Consider the following 20,137-nt stretch of genomic DNA (forward strand, 5'->3'; position numbering starts at 1 on the left):
TGTAATAACCTGTATATTGTTTTGTAAATAACTTCCAGCAGGTGTGTACTGGCATGTTCTATAATGGTTTTAGATGTTCATCAATTATTCATTTCCAAGACTTACTTTATTTTGCCATTAGGGCTCTCTGAATTTCTGTCTCCATTTGGGACTCATGGCATGTTCCGCCAAAAACAACATTCTGTTTTTTTTCCCACTTCACTCCCCTCCCCCCCCCCCCCCTCCACCCATCTCGCTCCAGGAAAATAATGTGTTATAAAGCAATTTCTATAAGGGAAATAGAAGAAATCGTAAATGACTCCAGTTTCTTGACTTCTTCTGATGATGTGAATGAGACCACTGACACTGTGCAGCTTCCTCCATATCACGTAGATGAGATGTCTTGACTGCGATGGTATCAAAGAAAACATATTGCAAAGTACTCTTCCAGCTGATGGGCCAAGTACCCTGCAAGTTCACACTAACGAAGAAATGCAGGTCACCACAGGAAGAAAATGAAAACTAATATCACTTCTAATTGGATAACAGAAAGCTCAACAGATATTTGGAAATCAAGCGCCACCCTCACTTCAACGATAACACGCATTCGAAAAGAATCCCAACTGACAAAAGGGATAAACTCTTCAAAATTCGTCTCCTGATGGACTTGCTACATAAGAATTTCAAGACATTTCAAATTGTTTTGCAATATCCTGAGCACAGATGAACAAATAGTACGGACATCATTATCTGAAACAGTTCATTTGCGAGAAACCAGTAATATTCTGATTCAAATTGTGGCATATGTGCTGTTCCGAAATGGTTGCTGTTATATGTCAGTCTGTGAAGGAAAATGGAAAGATTCACCCACATTTACATGATTACTCTACAATTCACAATTAAGAGTGTGGCTTCACCTTCACCTTCAAGCTGTTTCTCTACGGTTCCACTCTCTAACAGCGCGACAGGAAATCGAGCAGTTAAATATTTCTCTTATTTTATTATGATGATCATTTCCCGCTTTGTAGGTGGGAGCCAACAGTATATTTTCGCATCGGGCGTAGAAAGTTGGTGACTGAAATTTCACGAGAAGATTCTGCCGCAACGGAAAACGCCTTTAGTTTTAATGACTGCCACCCTGATTCACGCATCATGACCGTTGCACTCTCAATAAATCGCAGTCGTTAGTTTGCTTTACTTACAACCTTATCTATTTGATTGTTCCAGTTGCAGTTATTCGTAAATGTAATCCCTCAGTACTTAGCTGATTTACAGCCTTTAAATTTTTGTGATTTATCGTGTAACCGAAATTTAGTGGATTTCTTTTAGTCCTCGTGTGGATAACTTCACACTTTTCATTACTTAGAGTGATGTTTCAGTTTTGGGACTTGATGGATCAGTTGTACTGAATGTAATTTCTGTTGTCTGCATGCTTGGCTGAGTGGTAACGTGCTTGCCTTCCATGCAGCGGGCCCGGGTTCGATTCGCGGCCGGGTTGGAGATTTTCTCTGCTCGTGGAATGGGTGTTGTGTTGTCCTCATCATCATTTCATTCTCATCCGCGGCACGCAAGTTGCCCGATGTGGCGTCGACTGCAATAAGACTAGCACTCGGCGTCCGAACTTCTCGGGATGGAGCCTCCCGACCAACAATGCCATACGCCAATTTCCACTTTTTTTTATCTCTGTTGTGGAATCCCCTCAACTTCACGAAATCTATTTTAACAACTTTTCCACGAATTTTCGTTTGATGGAAGACCTCTCAGACGTGAGAGCAAGGGAGACTGGAACCACCCGAACTGACCGAATGATTAGCTGTCCCATAGAAAAACAGCATGTAAAAGAAACAAAGTGGAAGGTTTGACTATGGATTTGACAAGAACACGGAGATAGTGGCAGTATTTTGGAAAGTGAAAACGGTGTAAAACTCTTATCAAACGCTAGATAGTGTATCCAGTAAGCCAAGTAAAGACAAGGAGCAAAGCTGAGAGTCAAGAAGTACAAGTTCCACAGCAAAGAACGATAGCGGAATACAATAAGCATACGGGCGGAATACAATAAGCATACGAGAGGCCTGGACGAATTGGACAGAAATGTGCAGAAGGTAAGAAATGGTACTTTACGTTGCTCACCAACGCAATAGACGTAGCATTGGAAAACGCCCACGTCGTCTACTGCCTCACGAATGAAGATATTCCAGTGCTCCAATTCAAAAGCCGACCGGGGTGGCCGAGCGGTTCTAGGCGCTTCAGTCCGGAACCGCGCGACTGCTACGGTCGCAGGTTCGAATCCTGCCTCGGGCATGGATGTGTGTGATGTCCTTAGGTTAGTTAGGTTTAAGTAGTTCTAAGTTCTAGGGGACTGATGACCTCAGATGTTAAGTCCCATCCAATTCAAAAGCATGGTGGCTAAGGCATATCTTGCTCAATCATCCGCTACTTCTGAGCCAAAATTGCAGGACGTCAATCATACGCGAAGGCATCCACTCAACGTGTTTCAGTTCAACTCAGGACGTCTGGAACCGGAAATATGACTGAACGCACGATATTGGCGAAACAAAGAAAATGTGGAATTTGCAAGAAAAATACATTGAATCAATGCTCTTTGAACAATGTGGGACTCCATATAGAAAGCTTGGTTGTCTTGCACAACAAAGAAAAGAAAATGTGAACAGTGACTGCCATGTGATTCTTGAGTTTCTCCCGGCGTATTTGATAATCAAAATAGCCACGGGTGTGCTGCCGGTCTATAGTGTCCAACGGGCACAATATTTCGGCGATCATACATGTCGCCATCATCAGGTGAACTGACGGACTGAGCTCCTGTGAGCGTGCCGGCACGGAGATTCGTACGCTATGGCTGCTCAGAGGGAACTGGGTTCGGTTACGGCGGCGGCCGATTTAAATACCCTCCGCCCGCGCCGCGCTCCCTCCGCCGTCCGCGCCCCGCGCCACGGTCGCGCGTGGAACACAGTTCCGACCTGGTGTTTCTTCAGAATGCGGGCGATTTTCCTCGAGGGTGCGCCTATGTATGGAATAAATGCAGTGCCTACCTCCTCCCTCATGACTTCATCCATCTCAACAGGTCTCAATGGGTAGCCCACTCTCACCAGTGGTAGCGAATTTGTACATGGAGAACTTCGAGGAGGAAGCCCTGTCGTCATCCGTATGGAAACCTACTTGCTTTTTCCGTTACGTGGACGACACGTTCGTCATCTGGCCGCATGGTATGGATAAACTCCTTGACTTCCTTACTCATCTAAACTCCATACACCCCAACATCAAATTCACTATGGAGACTGAAACGGAGGGTAAATTACCTTTCCTTGACGTCTTGGTCAAGAGAAGGGCTGACGGCACCCTAGGTCATGGGGTGTATCGGAAGACAACGCACACTGATCTGTATTTGCACGCAGACAACTGCCACCACCCTTCACAGAGGTACGGGGTACTTAAAACTTTAGTACATAGGGCGCGCACTATCTCTGACGCAGAGAGTCTACCCCAGGAATTGGAACACCTGAGAACTGTATTTCGAAAAAAATGGGTACTCAGAATGGCAGATTCAACGTGCTCTCCGCCCAACCACTGCAGCACAACCTGTTGAGATGGATGAAGTCGCGAGGGAGGAGGTAGGCACTGCATTTATTCCATACACAGGCGCACTCTCGGGGAAAATCGCCCGCATTCTGGAGAAACACCAGGTCGGAACTGTGTTTTGTCCTCCAAATAAAACTCGTGCACTGGTGGGGAGCGCCAAAGATGACCTCGGTTTGAGGAAGGCCGGCGTGTACCAGATTCCGTGTCAATGTGGCATGTATATTGGTCAGACGATGCGTACCGTCGAGGATCGATGACGTGAACACCAGAGGCACACTCGACTGATGTATCCGAGCAAGTCGGCGGTCGCTGAACATTGTTTGTCGGAAAATCACGCCATGAAGTATGACCGCTCGAGGATTCTGGTACAGCCGTCGAGATACTGGGACAGCGTTGTTAGAGATACCATCGAAATTCGCACCAATGACGACCTCATAAACCGTGACTGTGACTATAATCTTAGCAAGGCTAGGGAACCAGCGATTGGATTAATCAAGAGTAAATCGAGCAAACGTATAGTTGTGACGACCACGGCGGACAGAGCCATCATACCGACGTCATCTCAGACGCCGTCGCAATCTGTTCCACCGCGCGACCGTGGCGCGGGGCGCGGACGGCGGAGGGAGCGCGCCGCGGGCGGAGGGTATTTAAATCGGCGGCCGCCGCGACCGAACCCAGTTCCCTCTGAGCAGCCGTAGCGTACGGATCTCCGTGCCGGCACGTTCACAGGAGCTCAGTCCGTCAGTTCACCTGATGATGGCGACATGTATGATCGCCGAAATATTGTGCCCGATGGACACTATAGACCGGCAGCACACCCGTGGATATTTTGATTAGTGACTGCCATGATCCCCATTTGGGGATCGAATGAAGTAAAGTGTTTATATCAAGGTTATTTCATTTTTTAAGTTCACATTCCTGTTCCCAGTCTCTACACTGAGGTGACAAAAGACATGGGATGTCTCCTAATATCGTATCGGACCTCATTTTGCCCGGCGCAGTGCAGCAGCTCGACCTGGCAGGGACTCAACAAGTCGTTGGAAGTCCGCTGTAGAAAAATAGGGACATGATGCTCGTGTAGGTGTCCACAATTGCGAAAATGTTATCGGTGCGGTATTTTGTGCATGGACTGATCTCTCGATTACATCCCGTAAATGTTCGATGGGATTCATGTTGGACGGTCTGGGTGGCCAAACCGTTCGCTCGGATTGTCCAGAATGTTCTTCAAACCAATCTCGAACAATTGTGGCCTGCTCACATGGCATGTTGTCTTCCATAAAAGTTCCGTCATTGTTTGGGAACATGAAGGCCATGAACGGCTGCAGGTGGTCTCCATGTAGCCGGACATAACCATTTCCAGTCAACGATCTGTTCAATTGGACAAGAGTACGCAGTCCATTTCACGTAATCGCAGCCCACACCATTATGGAGCCACCATCAGCTTGAACAGTGCCATGTTGACAACTTGGGTGCATAGCTTCGTGAGGTCTGCAGTACACTATAACCCTACCATTAGCTCTTACCAACTCAAAACGGGACTCATATGACTGCGCCACGGTTTTCCAGTCGTCTAGGGTCCAACCGATATGACTGCAGCCCAGGAAATGCGGTGCAGGCGATGTCGTCCTGTTAGCAAAGGCACTCGCGTCGGTTGTCTGCTGCCATAGCCCAATAAGGAGCTCCGGAAAGGCTCAAAATCATGAAAAGTTCAATTTTTACTTTTTTGCGTTTTCTGAATCTGCAGACTATTACCTTTTAATAGATATATAATTTATTCAATTCCGAAGACTACAACTATTTTTAAATTTTTTTTTGAAATGTGTTCTACATGGGCGTGACCTACTGTGGCGCTGTTAAACTGCTGTCAAATGGTGTTATTATTAACGTCCGTGTTCATCAGGTAAATTTTAGTGATGTGAGATAAAGTATGTGTTGTGGCTAACCTGTGATGGTTCAATATATATCGCTGGTGTGATTGTCGATTGTTTCATGTTTATTTACTCTGTCGTTATCTCGAAAATATTCGTAATTAATTCTGTTTCTTGAGTCTCTGTTTTGTTGAAGTATAATAATGAGTAAAAGTAAAGTTATTAGAAATCCTCTGAAGGCTTTTAAGAAGAGGAGAAATGTTGGAAAGCCAAAGGTATGTGTTATTACTGTAAATAATAACATTCTAACATGGTACGGGCGATGCTAGCTTTAGACAAGGAACGCCTTCGGGCTGCAGACAGGGCTGTGAAGAGTCTAGAAATACAAGCAAGAGTAAACAGGAGGAGGAACAAGAGGAAGCTGGAGGAGGAGTTTGCAGAGGATGAAGATAATCCATCCTATGGACCTGGAATGCACTAAAAAGTTAATCCAATCTTTGTCGCTCGATTCCCAAAACTTTTATTTTCTCATACTAATTACATGTTTTCTAAGGATCTTCCAAACATATTTGTTTCAAACTTTCAGTAAATGTTACACAGTACCTTCTGCATAATTTAACACAGCCTTTTTCCAAAAAACTGTATATTTTTGAATATATAAATAAAAAATTGCCAAAAAATGCTGTGAATTTTCATTACAATTGAAAAAAATCATCTTTAATAACTGAACTAAAATTTTGTAAAATCCCTGTGTTAAGTTGTAGCCCATATTCCAATAAATAATCTGTAAAAAGTTCAACTTCCTACCTCAAATACTTTGTGAGGAAAGATGTAATTTATAAGTGTTATTTTAACATTGCAAGTATAGGGCGTTACGGAGCCCCTTAACGGCAAATTTCGCCGCACCGTCCGAACGGATGCGTTCGTCGTACTCCTGCATTTATTTCTGTGGTTATTTCACGCATTGTTGCTTGTTTATTAGCACTGCCAACTCTATTCAAACGCAGCTGCTCTCGGTCGTTAAGTGAAGTCTGTCTGTTTCTGCGTTGCCCGTGGTGAGAGGTAATGCCTGAAATTTGGTATCCTCGGCACACTCTTGACAGTAACGATCTCGAAATACTGAGTTTCCTAACGATTTCCTGAAACTGAGTGTCCCATGCGTCTGGTTTCAACTACCATTCCGGGTTCTAAGTCTTAACTCCCGTCATGTGGCCATAATCACGTTGGAAGTCTTTTCACATGAATGAATTAAGTACGTATGACCTTCTATACCATGTGTACGCGATACAACAGCCATTTATAGAAGTACAGAGCGTGTCAAAAATGACAGGTATATTTGAAACGGCAATAAAAACTAAACGAGCAGCGATAGAAATACACCGTTTTTTGCAATATGCTTGGGACAACAGTACATTTTCAGGCAGACAAACTTTCGAAATTACAGTAGTTACAACTGTCAACAACAGATGGCGCTGCGGTCTGGGAAACTCTATAGTACGATATTTTCCACATATCCACCATGCATAGCAATAATATGGCGTAGTCTCTGAATGAAATTACCCGAAACCTTTGACAACGTGTCTGGCGGAATGGCTTCACATGCAGATGAGATGTACTGCTTCAGCTGTTCAATTGTTTCTGGAGTCTGGCGGTACACCTGGTCTTTCAAGTGTCCCCACCGAAAGAAGTCACAGGGGTTCATGTCTGGCGAATAGGGAGGCCACTCCACGCCGCCTCCTGTATGTTTCGGATAGCCCAAAGCAATCACACGATCATCGAAATATTCATTCAGGAAATTAAAGACGTCGGCCGTGCGATGTGGCCGGGCACCATCTTGCATAAACCACGAGGTGTTCGCAATGTCGTCTAAGGCAGTTTGTACCGCCACAAATTCACGAAGAATGTCCAGATAGCGTGATGCAGTAATCGTTTCGGATCTGAAAAATGGGCCAATGATTCCTTTGGAAGAAATGGCGGCCCAGACCAGTACTTTTTGAGGATGCAGGGACGATGGGACTGCAACATGGGGCTTTTCGGTTCCCCATATGCGCCAGTTCTGTTTATTGACGAAGCCGTCCAGGTAAAAATAAGCTTCGTCAGTAAACCAAATGCTACCCACATGCATAACGCCGTCATCAATCCTGTGCACTATATCGTTAGCGAATGTCTCTCGTGCAGCAATGGTAGCGGCGCTGAGGGGTTGCCGCGTTTGAATTTTGTATGGATAGAGGTGTAAACTCTGGCGCATGAGACGATACGTGGACGTTGGCGTCATTTGGACCGCAGCTGCAACACGGCGAACGGAAACCCGAGGCCGCTGTCGGATCACCTGCTGCACTAGCTGCGCGTTGCCCTCTGTGGTTGCCGTACGCGGTCGCCGTACCTTTCCAGCACGTTCATCCGTCACGTTCCCAGTCCGTTGAAATTTTTCAAACAGATCCTTTATTGTATCGCTTTTCGGTCCTTTGGTTACATTAAACCTCCGTTGAAAACTTCGTCTTGTTGCAACAACACTGTGTTCTAGGCGGTGGAATTCCAACACCAGAAAAATCCTCTGTTCTAAGGAATAAACCATGTTGTCTACAGCACACTTGCACGTTGTGAACAGCACACGCTTACAGCAGAAAGACGACGTACAGAATGGCGCACCCACAGACTGCGTTGTCTTCTATATCTTTCACATCACTTGCAGCGCCATCTGTTGTTGAAAATTGTAACTACTGTAATTTCGAAAGGTTGTCCGCCAGAAAATGTACTGTTGTCCCAAGCATATTGCAACAAACGGTGTATTTCTATCGCTGCTCGTTTAGTTTTTATTGCCGTTTCAAATATACCGGTCATTTTTGAAACACCCTGTACATATCGCCATCCCATGACTATTGTCATCTGAGTGTGTAGCGTTTAATTCAAGATTCTTTCATGTTTAAATTTACATTCATTTTCCCAGTCTCTATGCCAGTTTGGCAACCCAGAAATGAATGTAGATTGAAGAAAAAAGTTGGCAGTTAATGGATTTAATGTAAGAATAAAAACTTCAGTTGAAATTGCAGTTTACACTATTTTCTCACTACTGGCCACCGGTTTCGGTTATAATAACCATCATCAGGCCAAAATTAATTTTTCACAGGCCACAGGATGAGTTGTGATGATAGTTATTGAGCCGTGTCGCTAGTTCTGTGTTCTTACATCTTTGTCTTCTGGCGCGATCCATATCTGTCTAGACGCCGTGTGGCGCTCCGGTCGCCTGTTAGTTGAGTCTTTGGTTGTAGCTTCTTGGGGCGGGTTGTCGACCAGAAGTGCAGGCAGTCGTCTGCAGTCAGTGAGAGGGAGACAAGAGGCAGATGTACGGTGAGCTGCTCACGGAGCATACGGGCGCACGATTGTCCAAGTGGCTGGTGGTCAGTAGAGTTCTGCTAGTCGGCAGTACTTGGGCCCGATGTCGACGCAGCCGGTTTATCCCGGATTAACCAGGGATAGTTGCTGATGTGCGTGTTGGAGGGCTGTTCATTTCCTGGTGCCGTCTGTTTTCCCCTTTGGTGGTATTTGTTACTTGATTGACATATACGCTCCCACGTTGAAGTTGCTCCCGCTAAGCTGGATTGCCTGTGGTTCTCCGTCACTCTGTCTCAGCTATTTAGTTTCTTGTGCCTCTGTTTAAAAATATCTGAGTGCCATATCTGATGTGTTTTAAAATTTCTTTTAATTGCAATTTGTTCAATGTCTGCTTATCTTGTCATTCGGGCCAGAAATTAATTGTGTCTTATCTTCTAGGCCGCCACGTGTATTAGTGACCACTGAGGCTGGAACTCAGTCTTATTTGTATTGAAAGTTGTTGCTTCCCTGACTGATGTAGCGACCATAAAATTGCCCGCGGCCGTGGTAAGAAAACGTTAGCGCTCCAGTGAATCTTGGCTCCTCATATACAGGGTGAGTCACCTAACGTTACCGCTGGATATATTTCGTAAACCACATCAAATACTGATGAATCGATTCCACAGACCGAACGTGAGGAGAGGGGCTAGTGTAATTGGTTAATACAAACCATAAAAAAATGCACGGAAGTATGTTTTTTAGCACAAACCTTCGTTTTTTAAATGGAACCCCGTTAGTTTTGTTAGCACATCTCAACATATAAACAAATACGTAATCAGTGCCGTTTGTTGCATTGTAAAATGTTAATTACATCCGGAGATATTGTAACCTAAAGTTGACGCTTAAGTACCACTCCGCTGTTCGATCGTGTGTATCGGAGAACACCGAATTACGTAGGGATCCAAAGGGAACGGTGATGGACCTTAGGTACAGAAGAGACTGGAACAGCACATTACGTCCACATGCTAACACCTTTTTATTGGCCTTTTTCAATGACGCACATGTACATTACCATGAGGGGTGAGGTACACGTACACACGTGGTTTCCGTTTTCAATTACGAAGTGGAATAGAGTGTGTCCCGACATGTCAGGCCAATAGATGTTCAATGTGGTGGCCATCATTTGCTGCACACAACTGCAATCTGTGGCGTAATGAATGTCATACACGCCGCAGTACATCTGGTGTAATGTCGCCGCAGGCTCCCACAATACGTTGTTTCATATCCTCTGGGGTTGTAGGCACATCACAGTACACATTCTCCTTTAACGTATCCCGCAGTAGGAAGTCCAGAGGTGTAAGATCAGGAGAACGGGCTGGCCAATTTATGCGTCCTCCACGTCCTATGAAACGACCGTCGAACATCCTGTCAAGGGTCAGCCTAGAGTTAATTGCTGAATGTGCAGGTGCACCATCATGCTGATACCACATACGTCGACGCGTTTCCAGTGGGACACACTCTATTCCACTTCGTAATTGAAAACGGAAACCACGTGTGTATGTGTACCTCACCCCTCATGGTAATGTACATGTGCGTCATTGAAAAAGGCCAATAAAAAGGTGTTAGCATGTGGACGTAATGTGCTGTTCCAGTCTCTTCTGTACCTAAGGTCCATCACCGTTCCCTTTCGATCCCTACGTAATTCGGTGCTCTCCGATACACACGATTGAACAGCGGGGGAGTGGTACTCAAGCGTCAACTTTCGGTTACAATATCTCCGGATGCAATTAACATTTTACAATGCAACAAACGGCACTGATTACGTATTTGTTTATATGTTCAGATGTGCTAACAAAACTAACGGGGTTCCATTTAAAAAACGTAGGTTTGTGTTAAAAAACATTCTTTCGTGCATTTTTTTATGGTTTGTATTAACCAATTACACTAGCCCCTCTCCTCACGTTCGGTCTGTGGAATCGATTCGTCAGTATTTGACGTGGTTTACGAAATATATTCAGCGGTAACGTTAGGTGACTCACCCTGTATATATATATATATACACTCCTGGAAATTGAAATAAGAACACCGTGAATTCGTTTTATTGACACATTCCTGGGGTCAGATACATCACATGATCACACTGACAGAACCACAGGCACATAGACACAGGCAACACAGCATGCACAATGTCGGCACTACTACAGTGTATATCCACATTTCGCAGCAATGCAGGCTGCTATTCTCCCATGGAGACGATCGTAGAGATGCTGGATGTAGTCCTGTGGAACGGCTTGCCATGCCATTTCCACCTGGCGCCTCAGTTGGACCAGCGTTCGTGCTGGACGTGCAGACCGCGTGAGACGACGCTTCATCCAGTCCCAAACATGCTCAATGGGGGACAGATCCGGAGATCTTGCTGGCCAGGGTAGTTGACTTACACCTTCTAGAGCACGTTGGGTGGCACGGGATACATGCGGACGTGCATTGTCCTGTTGGAACAGCAAGTTCCCTTGCCGGTCTAGGAATGGCACAACGATGGGTTCGATGACGGTTTGGATGTACCGTGCACTATTCAGTGTCCCCTCGACGATCACCAGTGGTGTACAGCCAGTGTAGGAGATCGCTCCCCACACCATGATGCCGGATGTTGGCCCTGTGTGCCTCGGTCGTATGCAGTCCTGATTGTGGCGCTCACCTTCACGGCGCCAAACACGCATACGACCATCATTGGCACCAAGGCAGAAGCGACTCTCATCGCTGAAGACGACACGTCTCCATTCGTCCCTCCATTCACGCCTGTCGCGACACCACTGGAGGCGGGCTGCACGATGTTGGGGCGTGAGCGGAAGACGGCCTAACGGTGTGCGGGACCGTAGCCCAGCTTCATGGAGACGGTTGCGAATGGTCCTCGCCGATACCCCAGGAGCAACAGTGTCCCTAATTTGCTGGGAAGTGCTGGTGCGGTCCCCTACGGCACTGCGTAGGATCCTACGGTCTTGGTGTGCATCCGTGCGTCGCTGCGGTCCGGTCCCAGGTCGACGGGCACGTGCACCTTCCGCCGACCACTGGCGACAACATCGATGTACTGTGGAGACCTCACGCCCCACGTGTTGAGCAATTCGGCGGTACGTCCACCCGGCCTCCCGCATGCCCACTATACGCCCTCGCTCAAAGTCCGTCAACTGCACATACGGTTCACGTCCACGCTGTCGCGGCATGGTACCAGTGTTAAAGACTGCTATGGAGCTCCGTATGCCACGGCAAACTGGCTGACACTGACGGCGGCGGTGCACAAATGCTGCGCAGCTAGCGCCATTCGACGGCCAACACCGCGGTTCTTGGTGTGTCCGCTGTGCCGTGCGTGTGATCATTGCTTGTACAGCCCTCTCGCAGTGTCCGGAGCAAGTATGGTGGGTCTGACACACCGGTGTCAATGTGTTCTTTTTTCCATTTCCAGGAGTGTATATACAATTATTATTGTACACACATTAAAACAAGTTTTGCATCACCTCGATTCCGAGTGTTCCGGAACCTGTACACAAAATTGGAATAGAGATCAACATATACATCATTTTCGCCCTTTATATTTCTCATGGAAACCACACATTGCATGTTCAAATTTCGCCGGGAAAATTTTAAAATTCACACATTGCATGTCGTACCACCATACAGCGAAACCTTCAAAGACTGTGGTCCAGATTGCTGTACACAGCGGTACCTCTAATACGCCTGTATTCCTCGTGGTGCGATATCCACAAGTTCATCAAGGCACTGTTGGTCCAGATTGTCCCACTCCTCAGCGGAGATTCGGCGTAGATCCCTCAGAGTGGTTGGTGCGTCACGTCGTCCATAAACAGCCCTTTTCAATCTATCCCAGGCATGTTCGATAGGGTTCATGTCTGGAGAACATGCTGGCCACTCTAGTCGAGCGATGTCGTTATCCTGCTGGACGTCATTCACAAGATGTGCACGATGGGGGCGCGAATTGTCGTCCACGAACACGAATACCTCGCCAATACGCTGCCGATATGGTTACACTATCGGTCGTAGGAAGGGATTCACGTATCGTACAGCCGTTACGGCGCCTTTCATAACCACCAGCAGCGTCGTCGGTACCCACGTAATGCCGACCCAAAACATCAGGGGACCTCCACCTTGCTGCACTCGCTGGACAGTATGTCTAAGGCGTTCAGCCTCACTGTGTTGCTTCCAAACACGATTGTCTCGTTGGAGGCATATGCGACACTCATCGGTGAAGAGAACGTGATGCCAATCCTGAGCGGTCCATTCGGTATGTTGTTGGGCTCATCTCTACCGCGCTGCATGGTGTCGTGGTTGCAAAGATGGACCTCGCCATGGACGTCGGGAGTGAAGTTGCGCATCATGCAGCCTACTGCGCACAGTTTGAGTCGTAACACGACGTCCTGTGGCTGCACGAAAAGCATTATTCATCATGGTGGCGTTGCTGTCAGGGTTCCTCCGAGCCATAATCCGTAGGTAGCGGTCATCCACTGCAGCAGTAGCCCCTGGGCGGCCTGAGTGAGGCATGTCATCGACAATTCCCGTCTCTCCGTGTCTCCTTCATGCGCCAACAACATCGCTTTTGGTTCACTCCGAGACACCTAGACACTTCCCTTGTTGAGAGCCCTTCCTGGCACAAAGTAACAATGCGGACGCGATCGAACAGCGGTATTGACCGTCTAGGCATGGTTGAACTACGGACAACACGAGCTGTGTACCTCCTTCCTGGTGGAACGACTGGAACGGATCGTGTGTCGGACCCCCTCCGTCTAAAAGGCGGGTTTAGTGACATCTCTGAACAGTCAAAGGGACTGTGTCTGAGATACAATAGTCAGCGCCTATCTTCAGGAGTTCTGGGAACCGGGGTAATCGAAAATTTTTTTGATGTGTGTATTTCTTTGAGTGCCTTCAGTATTTGTCTGTTACCTTTTAAATCACTTGTTAATGTGTTTAAGTAGCCCTGTGATCTCTTGGTTATTGCATTAACTTGTTGTTATACACTGTGTAGAAAAAAATCATCCGATTAAAATAAATCATTATTATTATGTTATTTGAGATATGTCCGAGAACAACGTACTATTTAGAAAGAGCAACCTCTCGAGCTGTGTGCGCCCAGTTCAGTTCTAGTAAAAACGGTGTCGAGACAACAGATAGCGTTTTGTGTTCTACGTTTTTCACAGTACTGGTTAGTAATAACTGTTCAGCGTGACTTTCTTATTAGGTATGGTGTGGAATTACATGATGACATGAACAATTCCGAGAAACAGGTTGTTTAAAAAACTTCCTGGCAGATTAAAACTGTGTGCCCGACCGAGACTCGAACTCGGGACCTTTGCCTTTCGAGGGCAAGTGCTCTACCAACTGAGCTACCGAAGCACGACTCACGCCCCGTCTCACAGCTTTACTTCTGCCAGTATCTCGTCTCCTACCTTCCAAACTTTACAGAAGCTCTCCTGCGAACCTTGCAGAACTAGCACTCCTGAAAGAAAGGATATTGCGGAGACATGGCTTAGCCACAGCCTGGGGGATGTTTCCAGAATGAGATTTTCACTCTGCAGCGGAGTGTGCGCTGATATGAAACTTCCTGGCAGATTAAAACTGTGTGCCCGACCGAGACTCGAACTCGGGACCTTTGCAAAGGAAGTTTCATATCAGCGCACACTCCGCTGCAGAGTGAAAATCTCATTCTGGAAACATCCCCCAGGCTGTGGCTAAGCCATGTCTCCGCAATATCCTTTCTTTCAGGAGTGCTAGTTCTGCAAGGTTCGCAGGAGAGCTTCTGTAAAGTTTGGAAGGTAGGAGACGAGATACTGGCAGAAGTAAAGCTGTGAGACCGGGCGTGAGTCGTGCTTCGGTAACTCAGTTGGTAGAGCACTTGCCCGCGAAAGACAAAGGTCCCGAGTTCGAGTCTCGGTCGGGCACACAGTTTTAATCTGCCAGGAAGTTTCATATCAGCGCACACTCCGCTGCAGAGTGAAAATCTCATTCTGGAAACATCCCCCAGGCTGTGGCTAAGCCATGTCTCCGCAATATCCTTTCTTTCAGGAGTGCTAGTTCTGCAAGGTTCGCAGGAGAGCTTCTGTAAAGTTTGGAAGGTAGGAGACGAGATACTGGCAGAAGTAAAGCTGTGAGACCGGGCGTGAGTCGTGCTTCGGTAGCTCAGTTGGTAGAGCACTTGCCCGCGAAAGGCAAAGGTCCCGAGTTCGAGTCTCGGTCGGGCACACAGTTTTAATCTGCCAGGAAGTTTCATATCAGCGCACACTCCGCTGCAGAGTGAAAATCTCATTCTGGAAACATCCCCCAGGCTGTGGCTAAGCCATGTCTCCGCAATATCCTTTCTTTCAGGAGTGCTAGTTCTGCAAGGTTCGCAGGAGAGCTTCTGTAAAGTTTGGAAGGTAGGAGACGAGATACTGGCAGAAGTAAAGCTGTGAGACCGGGCGTGAGTCGTGCTTCGGTAGCTCAGTTGGGGAGTCGTGCTCAGGCACTCGGCCAGTGCACATCGCGCGGTGACGGGCGGTAGCGCGGGCCAGTGTTTACGTCGCGAGCAGTGCTGCGGTGGAGAGCTGAGCAGCGTGTGCGAGCGCTGTTAACGTTTGTTTCTGTACCACTGTTGTAAGTAAGATGTCGACAATTAACAGAGCGAACAGCGTTCAATGTGTTTTCGATCGTGCTGCCTTGCGACCGACGGCTTTTGAAATCCATGAGTGGATTTTTGAGGATCTGAAATTGTCGGAAGATATAGTCGACACGTTCCAGTTGGACTTTGTGCAGTACTCGTTATTTATCAAATTTATTTCGAGTGACACTTATGAGAAATTCGTTGAGGAGCATGCTGGTGTGAGACCATTTCGTCATAATGATGGCAGTATTAGTAACGTCCAAATCGTGCCTTCGGGATACGGAGTGAGAACCGTCAGGGTATTTAATGTGCCACCCGAGTGCCCTAACGATCTGATTGCACGTTCTCTGTCACTGTACGGCGCTGTTTTGTCAGTTACCAATGAAAAATGGTCGAGTGCATATCGCTACCAAGTTAACAGCGGGGTGCGAAGTGTACGTGTCGACTTAAAAAAGCATATACCTTCGTATGTTGCCATTGGCGGCTGTCGTGCACAGGTAACTTACATTGGACAACCCCCTACCTGTTCGATCTGCCATTCAACGGAACATCTGCGGATGAACTGTACACGTCGACGTCCATTTCAACTTCCACGGGAACATCCTGCAGACGCTAGTGAAAAGCTTGTTCCGCTATTGAGTGAGGTCGTCGCGGGGACTGTACCACCACCTCGGCAGCCGGAACGTGTTAGCGAGGCGGAGATGCCAGTTCAGGTGGAATGCAGTGCCAAAGACATTCGCGGTAGGACGGATGTCGATCCGGCACCGTCATCCTCAACGGGGCAGTTACCGCTAGACACCAACGATGCCCCAGCCACCTCTGAAACTAAGCCGTCTGAGATACAGGAGCGGGTGCAGATCAGTATGCCTGAGCCACCCCTATCGGTAGAGACTGCAGCAGAATCGAAGAAAGGCCGTCGAAGGAGAAGCAAAGGGAATAGTAGAAAAGAGGAAAAGACGGATGATTTGAGACCCGTACACGTGTCAGAAAGTGGCAGCGAGTCTGAACCTCAATCTTCTTGCTCCGTGCGCTGCGAGGACACAGCGAGGCAAGCACGCATTCGAGAACAAACAAAACACCTGAAGGCACTACTGAGTGCTGAGAGGGAACAGAGCACTGTAACGGCTAAGAGGAAGAGCGAACAGAGTAGCGAGCAGTTGCAGCAGCGCTCCCGCAGGCACTCGCTGACGTCAGTCGCAGCCCCGCGTGGTGGCCAGGCGGGCGCGACCACGCTGACAGACTCAGCCGGCGGTGGCGGGCAGGGCGGTGCGCGCACCGCGCAGCACCCCGACAGCAATAAGCCGTGGTGGCGGCAGGACGAGGAGATGCAGCAGTAGCTGCTCTCGCGCATGACCATCGCGCTGCGACTTTTCCACTCTCTGACCCGTTATTGGTTTTGACATTTCGTTTCGTACTCCAGACGTTCCCCACGAGTTTGATTCAAAGCCGTCGAGAAGGACGATCCAACACAGAGCTCATTGTCCTCTGAACCATCATGTGCGATAGCCAAACCTATAACGTTACCACACTTAACGTCAATAGAATTCAAAGTGCGGTGAAACTCCGTTCGCTAACTGATTTCTTGTATGGTACCAGCGTTGACATTGCCCTCCTACAGGAGGCAGTCACAGTCTTAGAAGTGCCCGGTTACGTTCTCATTGATAACATCAATCTCCAGGATGCTGTAGGCACTGCCATACTTCTGCGCGACGGTATACCATTTACGGATGTGCAGCGGCTGCCTAGTGGTCGTGGCATTTCTCTTCGAGTGAATGGTGTGCAGATTGTTAACGTGTACGCCCCCTCAGTTAGCACTCATAAGAGGGATCGCTCAACATTTTATAAAAACGAGGTTCCCATTCTTCTTAGCGCTTATCGTGCACATCTCATCCTCGGTGGTGACTTCAATTGTGTGCTCAACGATAGAGACCAAACTCCTAACACGAACAGATGTATCGAACTTGAACATTTAATTCATGGCATGCGTCTTCACGATACATGGCAACAACTGCACGGTGAACGGGTAGCGTACACCTACGTAACCAGTCATTCTGCCAGTCGGCTGGATAGGATCTATGTGTCCGAGGCCCTCCAGCGACACGCTGTGAACTGTGACATAGCTCCTGTCAACATCTCCGACCATTGTGCGTATCAGTGTTACCTTAACCTACACCGCCAGCAAATATACCGCGGGAAAGGCTACTGGAAATTGAATGTCAGCCTTCTGCAGGATGCCCAACTTGAAGAGGAGGTGAACATAACGTGGCAACAGCTCCAGCGGCAACGTCGTCGTTACGATAGCGCTCTCCAGTGGTGGACTCAGTGTGCTAAGCCTAAATTACGCCTCACCCTCATGAGTTACGCCCGACAAAAAAGCTTTTGGCAGAAACAGACTATTGAGTTTTATTATCGCTGTTTGAGAGAACTGTACAGTCGCGCTACCAATCCTTCTCGCGATATCGACATAAAGATCAAACGATATAAAGCGAAAATCACGGCGATACAACGCCAACGAATGCAAGGCATCATCGTGCGAGCCCACCCCAAGGACGTTGCCGCCGACGAACGGGCCTCTCTGTACCACATCCTGAGAACGACGAAACGGTGTAAAGCCATGTTGATTGAAGCCGTCGCTGATGACGCTGAGAATGCCATCACGAAGCAACGTGACATCATCTCGCACGTCTACGACTATTATAGTCAACTTTACAAGAAGCAAGCCGTTGATGAAAACTCGTGCGACGACTTTCTTAGGACGTTGAACTGTCGCTTGTCACAACAGGATAATGAAAATCTGGAATCTCTTTTCACAGAGGACGAAATCCGACTGGCGGTCCACAGTGCAAAGAAAGGGAAGTCACCAGGACCCGACGGTCTCAGCGCTGAGTTTTACCAGCGTTACTGGAACCTCCTCGGTCCGACATTCCTCCAGATAGCGAATGAACTCTGGCACCTGGAAGTTATACCCAAGGCATTTACGGAAGGTATCATCCTGCCCTTAACGAAAAAAGGGAACAGCAGGAAGGTCGAAAACATGCGACCCATCACACTCCTGAATGCCGATTTCAAAATCATCTCCAGATCGATTAAGCTAAGGATGCAAACCGTTATGCACAAGGTTTTGGGCAGTTACCAGTACAGTGCAGTGCAAGGCCGAAGTGCAATTTCGGCAGCCTGCGATTTGAGGGACATCATCTGTTCGTATGCTGTAACCAAAGGACAGGGCGCTCTGATCTTTCTAGATTTTGAGAAGACTTATGACCGTGTACGTCATGACTTCCTCTTTAAAAGCATGAAGAAACTAGGATTTGGACTTCATATCATAGAATTAATTCGCAAACTTACTACAAACGCCTCCTCACGGATTCTCATTAATGGCCATTTTACAAAAGAAGTTTCCATTGAGCAATCCGTCCGCCAAGGATGTCCTCTGTCAACGATTTTGTACGCCATTGCAGTGGAGCCGCTACTGAACAACTTGGCGCATAGCGGGATCGGACTTAGCGTCGAGTCTGTCACTATCCCATGCATTGCGTATGCTGACGATATATGCGTAACTGTGTCATCATCACAACAACTTCTGTCAGCGGAAACTCTTTTACAAACATTCACGTTTCTTTCAGGAGCAATACTCTACAGAACTAAAACCACAGCTTTGCAGATCGGTGGCGGTATCGGAGACATTTCCCATGTTACCTGGTGCAAGGTCAAGGATTCTCACACAACCCTCAGTGTTACCTTTGAGGCCAAACCAGACAAATTCCTGACGAAGAACTGGTCACACATGCTTAATAAATTACGTGCTGCTTTGATACTTCACTCCGACCGTGACTTGAACATACTACAGAAAGTTAAGACCATCGAGATCGCCATCACGAGCAAGATGACTTATTTGGCGCAAATTCTTCCAATCTCCGACCATCTAGCCAAGAGTATACAACAAGCGTTATGTTGGTTTCTTTTTAGGGGGCACATTTTCAAAGTTCAATTCGATACCTTAACCTTACCTTCGTTCAAAGGTGGCCTTAACCTCATTAAAGTACACAAAAAATGTGTCACCCTGCTCCTAAATCGCATCAGGAAGGAGTTCCGTACCCGGAGGACCAGTATCATCACATACCTCATTCAGCGGTGGAAGCCTCATAGCCTTGACCCACCCGTTAATATCGCCGGCATTCCACTTTGTTACCGACATGTGCGACTGTACTACATGGAAATGAGCTACATTCGACACAACATCGTCGATAACGGAAGCCTGACGAACAGGAAGCTTTATGGCTTTCTCACGGCAACAAACCACTGGAATCGTCTCGAAGAAAAACATCCACATACACATTGGAGTATAGTATGGCGGAATGTGCACAGTGACGTGTTACCGTCACGCGTCATAGCCGACTGGTATCTAACAGTCAACGATAAAGTAGCAACGAATGAAAAGCTACATAAAATTGGGCTTCATCCAACGCCCAACGGTGACGCATGCGGAAGAGTCGATACGCTTCTTCATAGGTTCACGTGCGGACATGCAGCAGAAATTACTACATTTCTTCGTCAACGTTTGTCGGTGATAGACCGTACGACACCCTGTGGTGTAGATCCTTTAGAGGTCTTTCAGCCACAAAAACTGAGATATCCACGAGCCAAAAACAACGCTGCAACGTGGATCATGGGCCACACAGCATCGTTTATTATGCAGAATAGGCATGCTACTTTCCTCGACTATTATTCTTACACAGAAATT

At 47.4% G+C, this 20,137-nt stretch overlaps 1 long non-coding RNA gene and 1 other non-coding gene across 2 annotated transcripts in view; one reads left to right on the top strand and one right to left on the bottom strand.

The window, feature by feature from the left end:
• The window catches only part of LOC126177138 (uncharacterized), a 373,973-nt gene that overhangs the window by 247,360 nt on the left and 106,476 nt on the right, over window positions 1–20,137 (top strand). The window lies entirely within an intron of this gene.
• On the bottom strand, window positions 14,080–14,154 carry Trnas-cga (transfer RNA serine (anticodon CGA)). Its single transcript has one exon. It is a non-coding gene; the product is annotated as a tRNA-Ser (tRNA).

This window comes from Schistocerca cancellata, chromosome 3, assembly GCF_023864275.1.
Source record: "Schistocerca cancellata isolate TAMUIC-IGC-003103 chromosome 3, iqSchCanc2.1, whole genome shotgun sequence".
Classification (NCBI taxonomy): domain Eukaryota; kingdom Metazoa; phylum Arthropoda; class Insecta; order Orthoptera; family Acrididae; genus Schistocerca; species Schistocerca cancellata.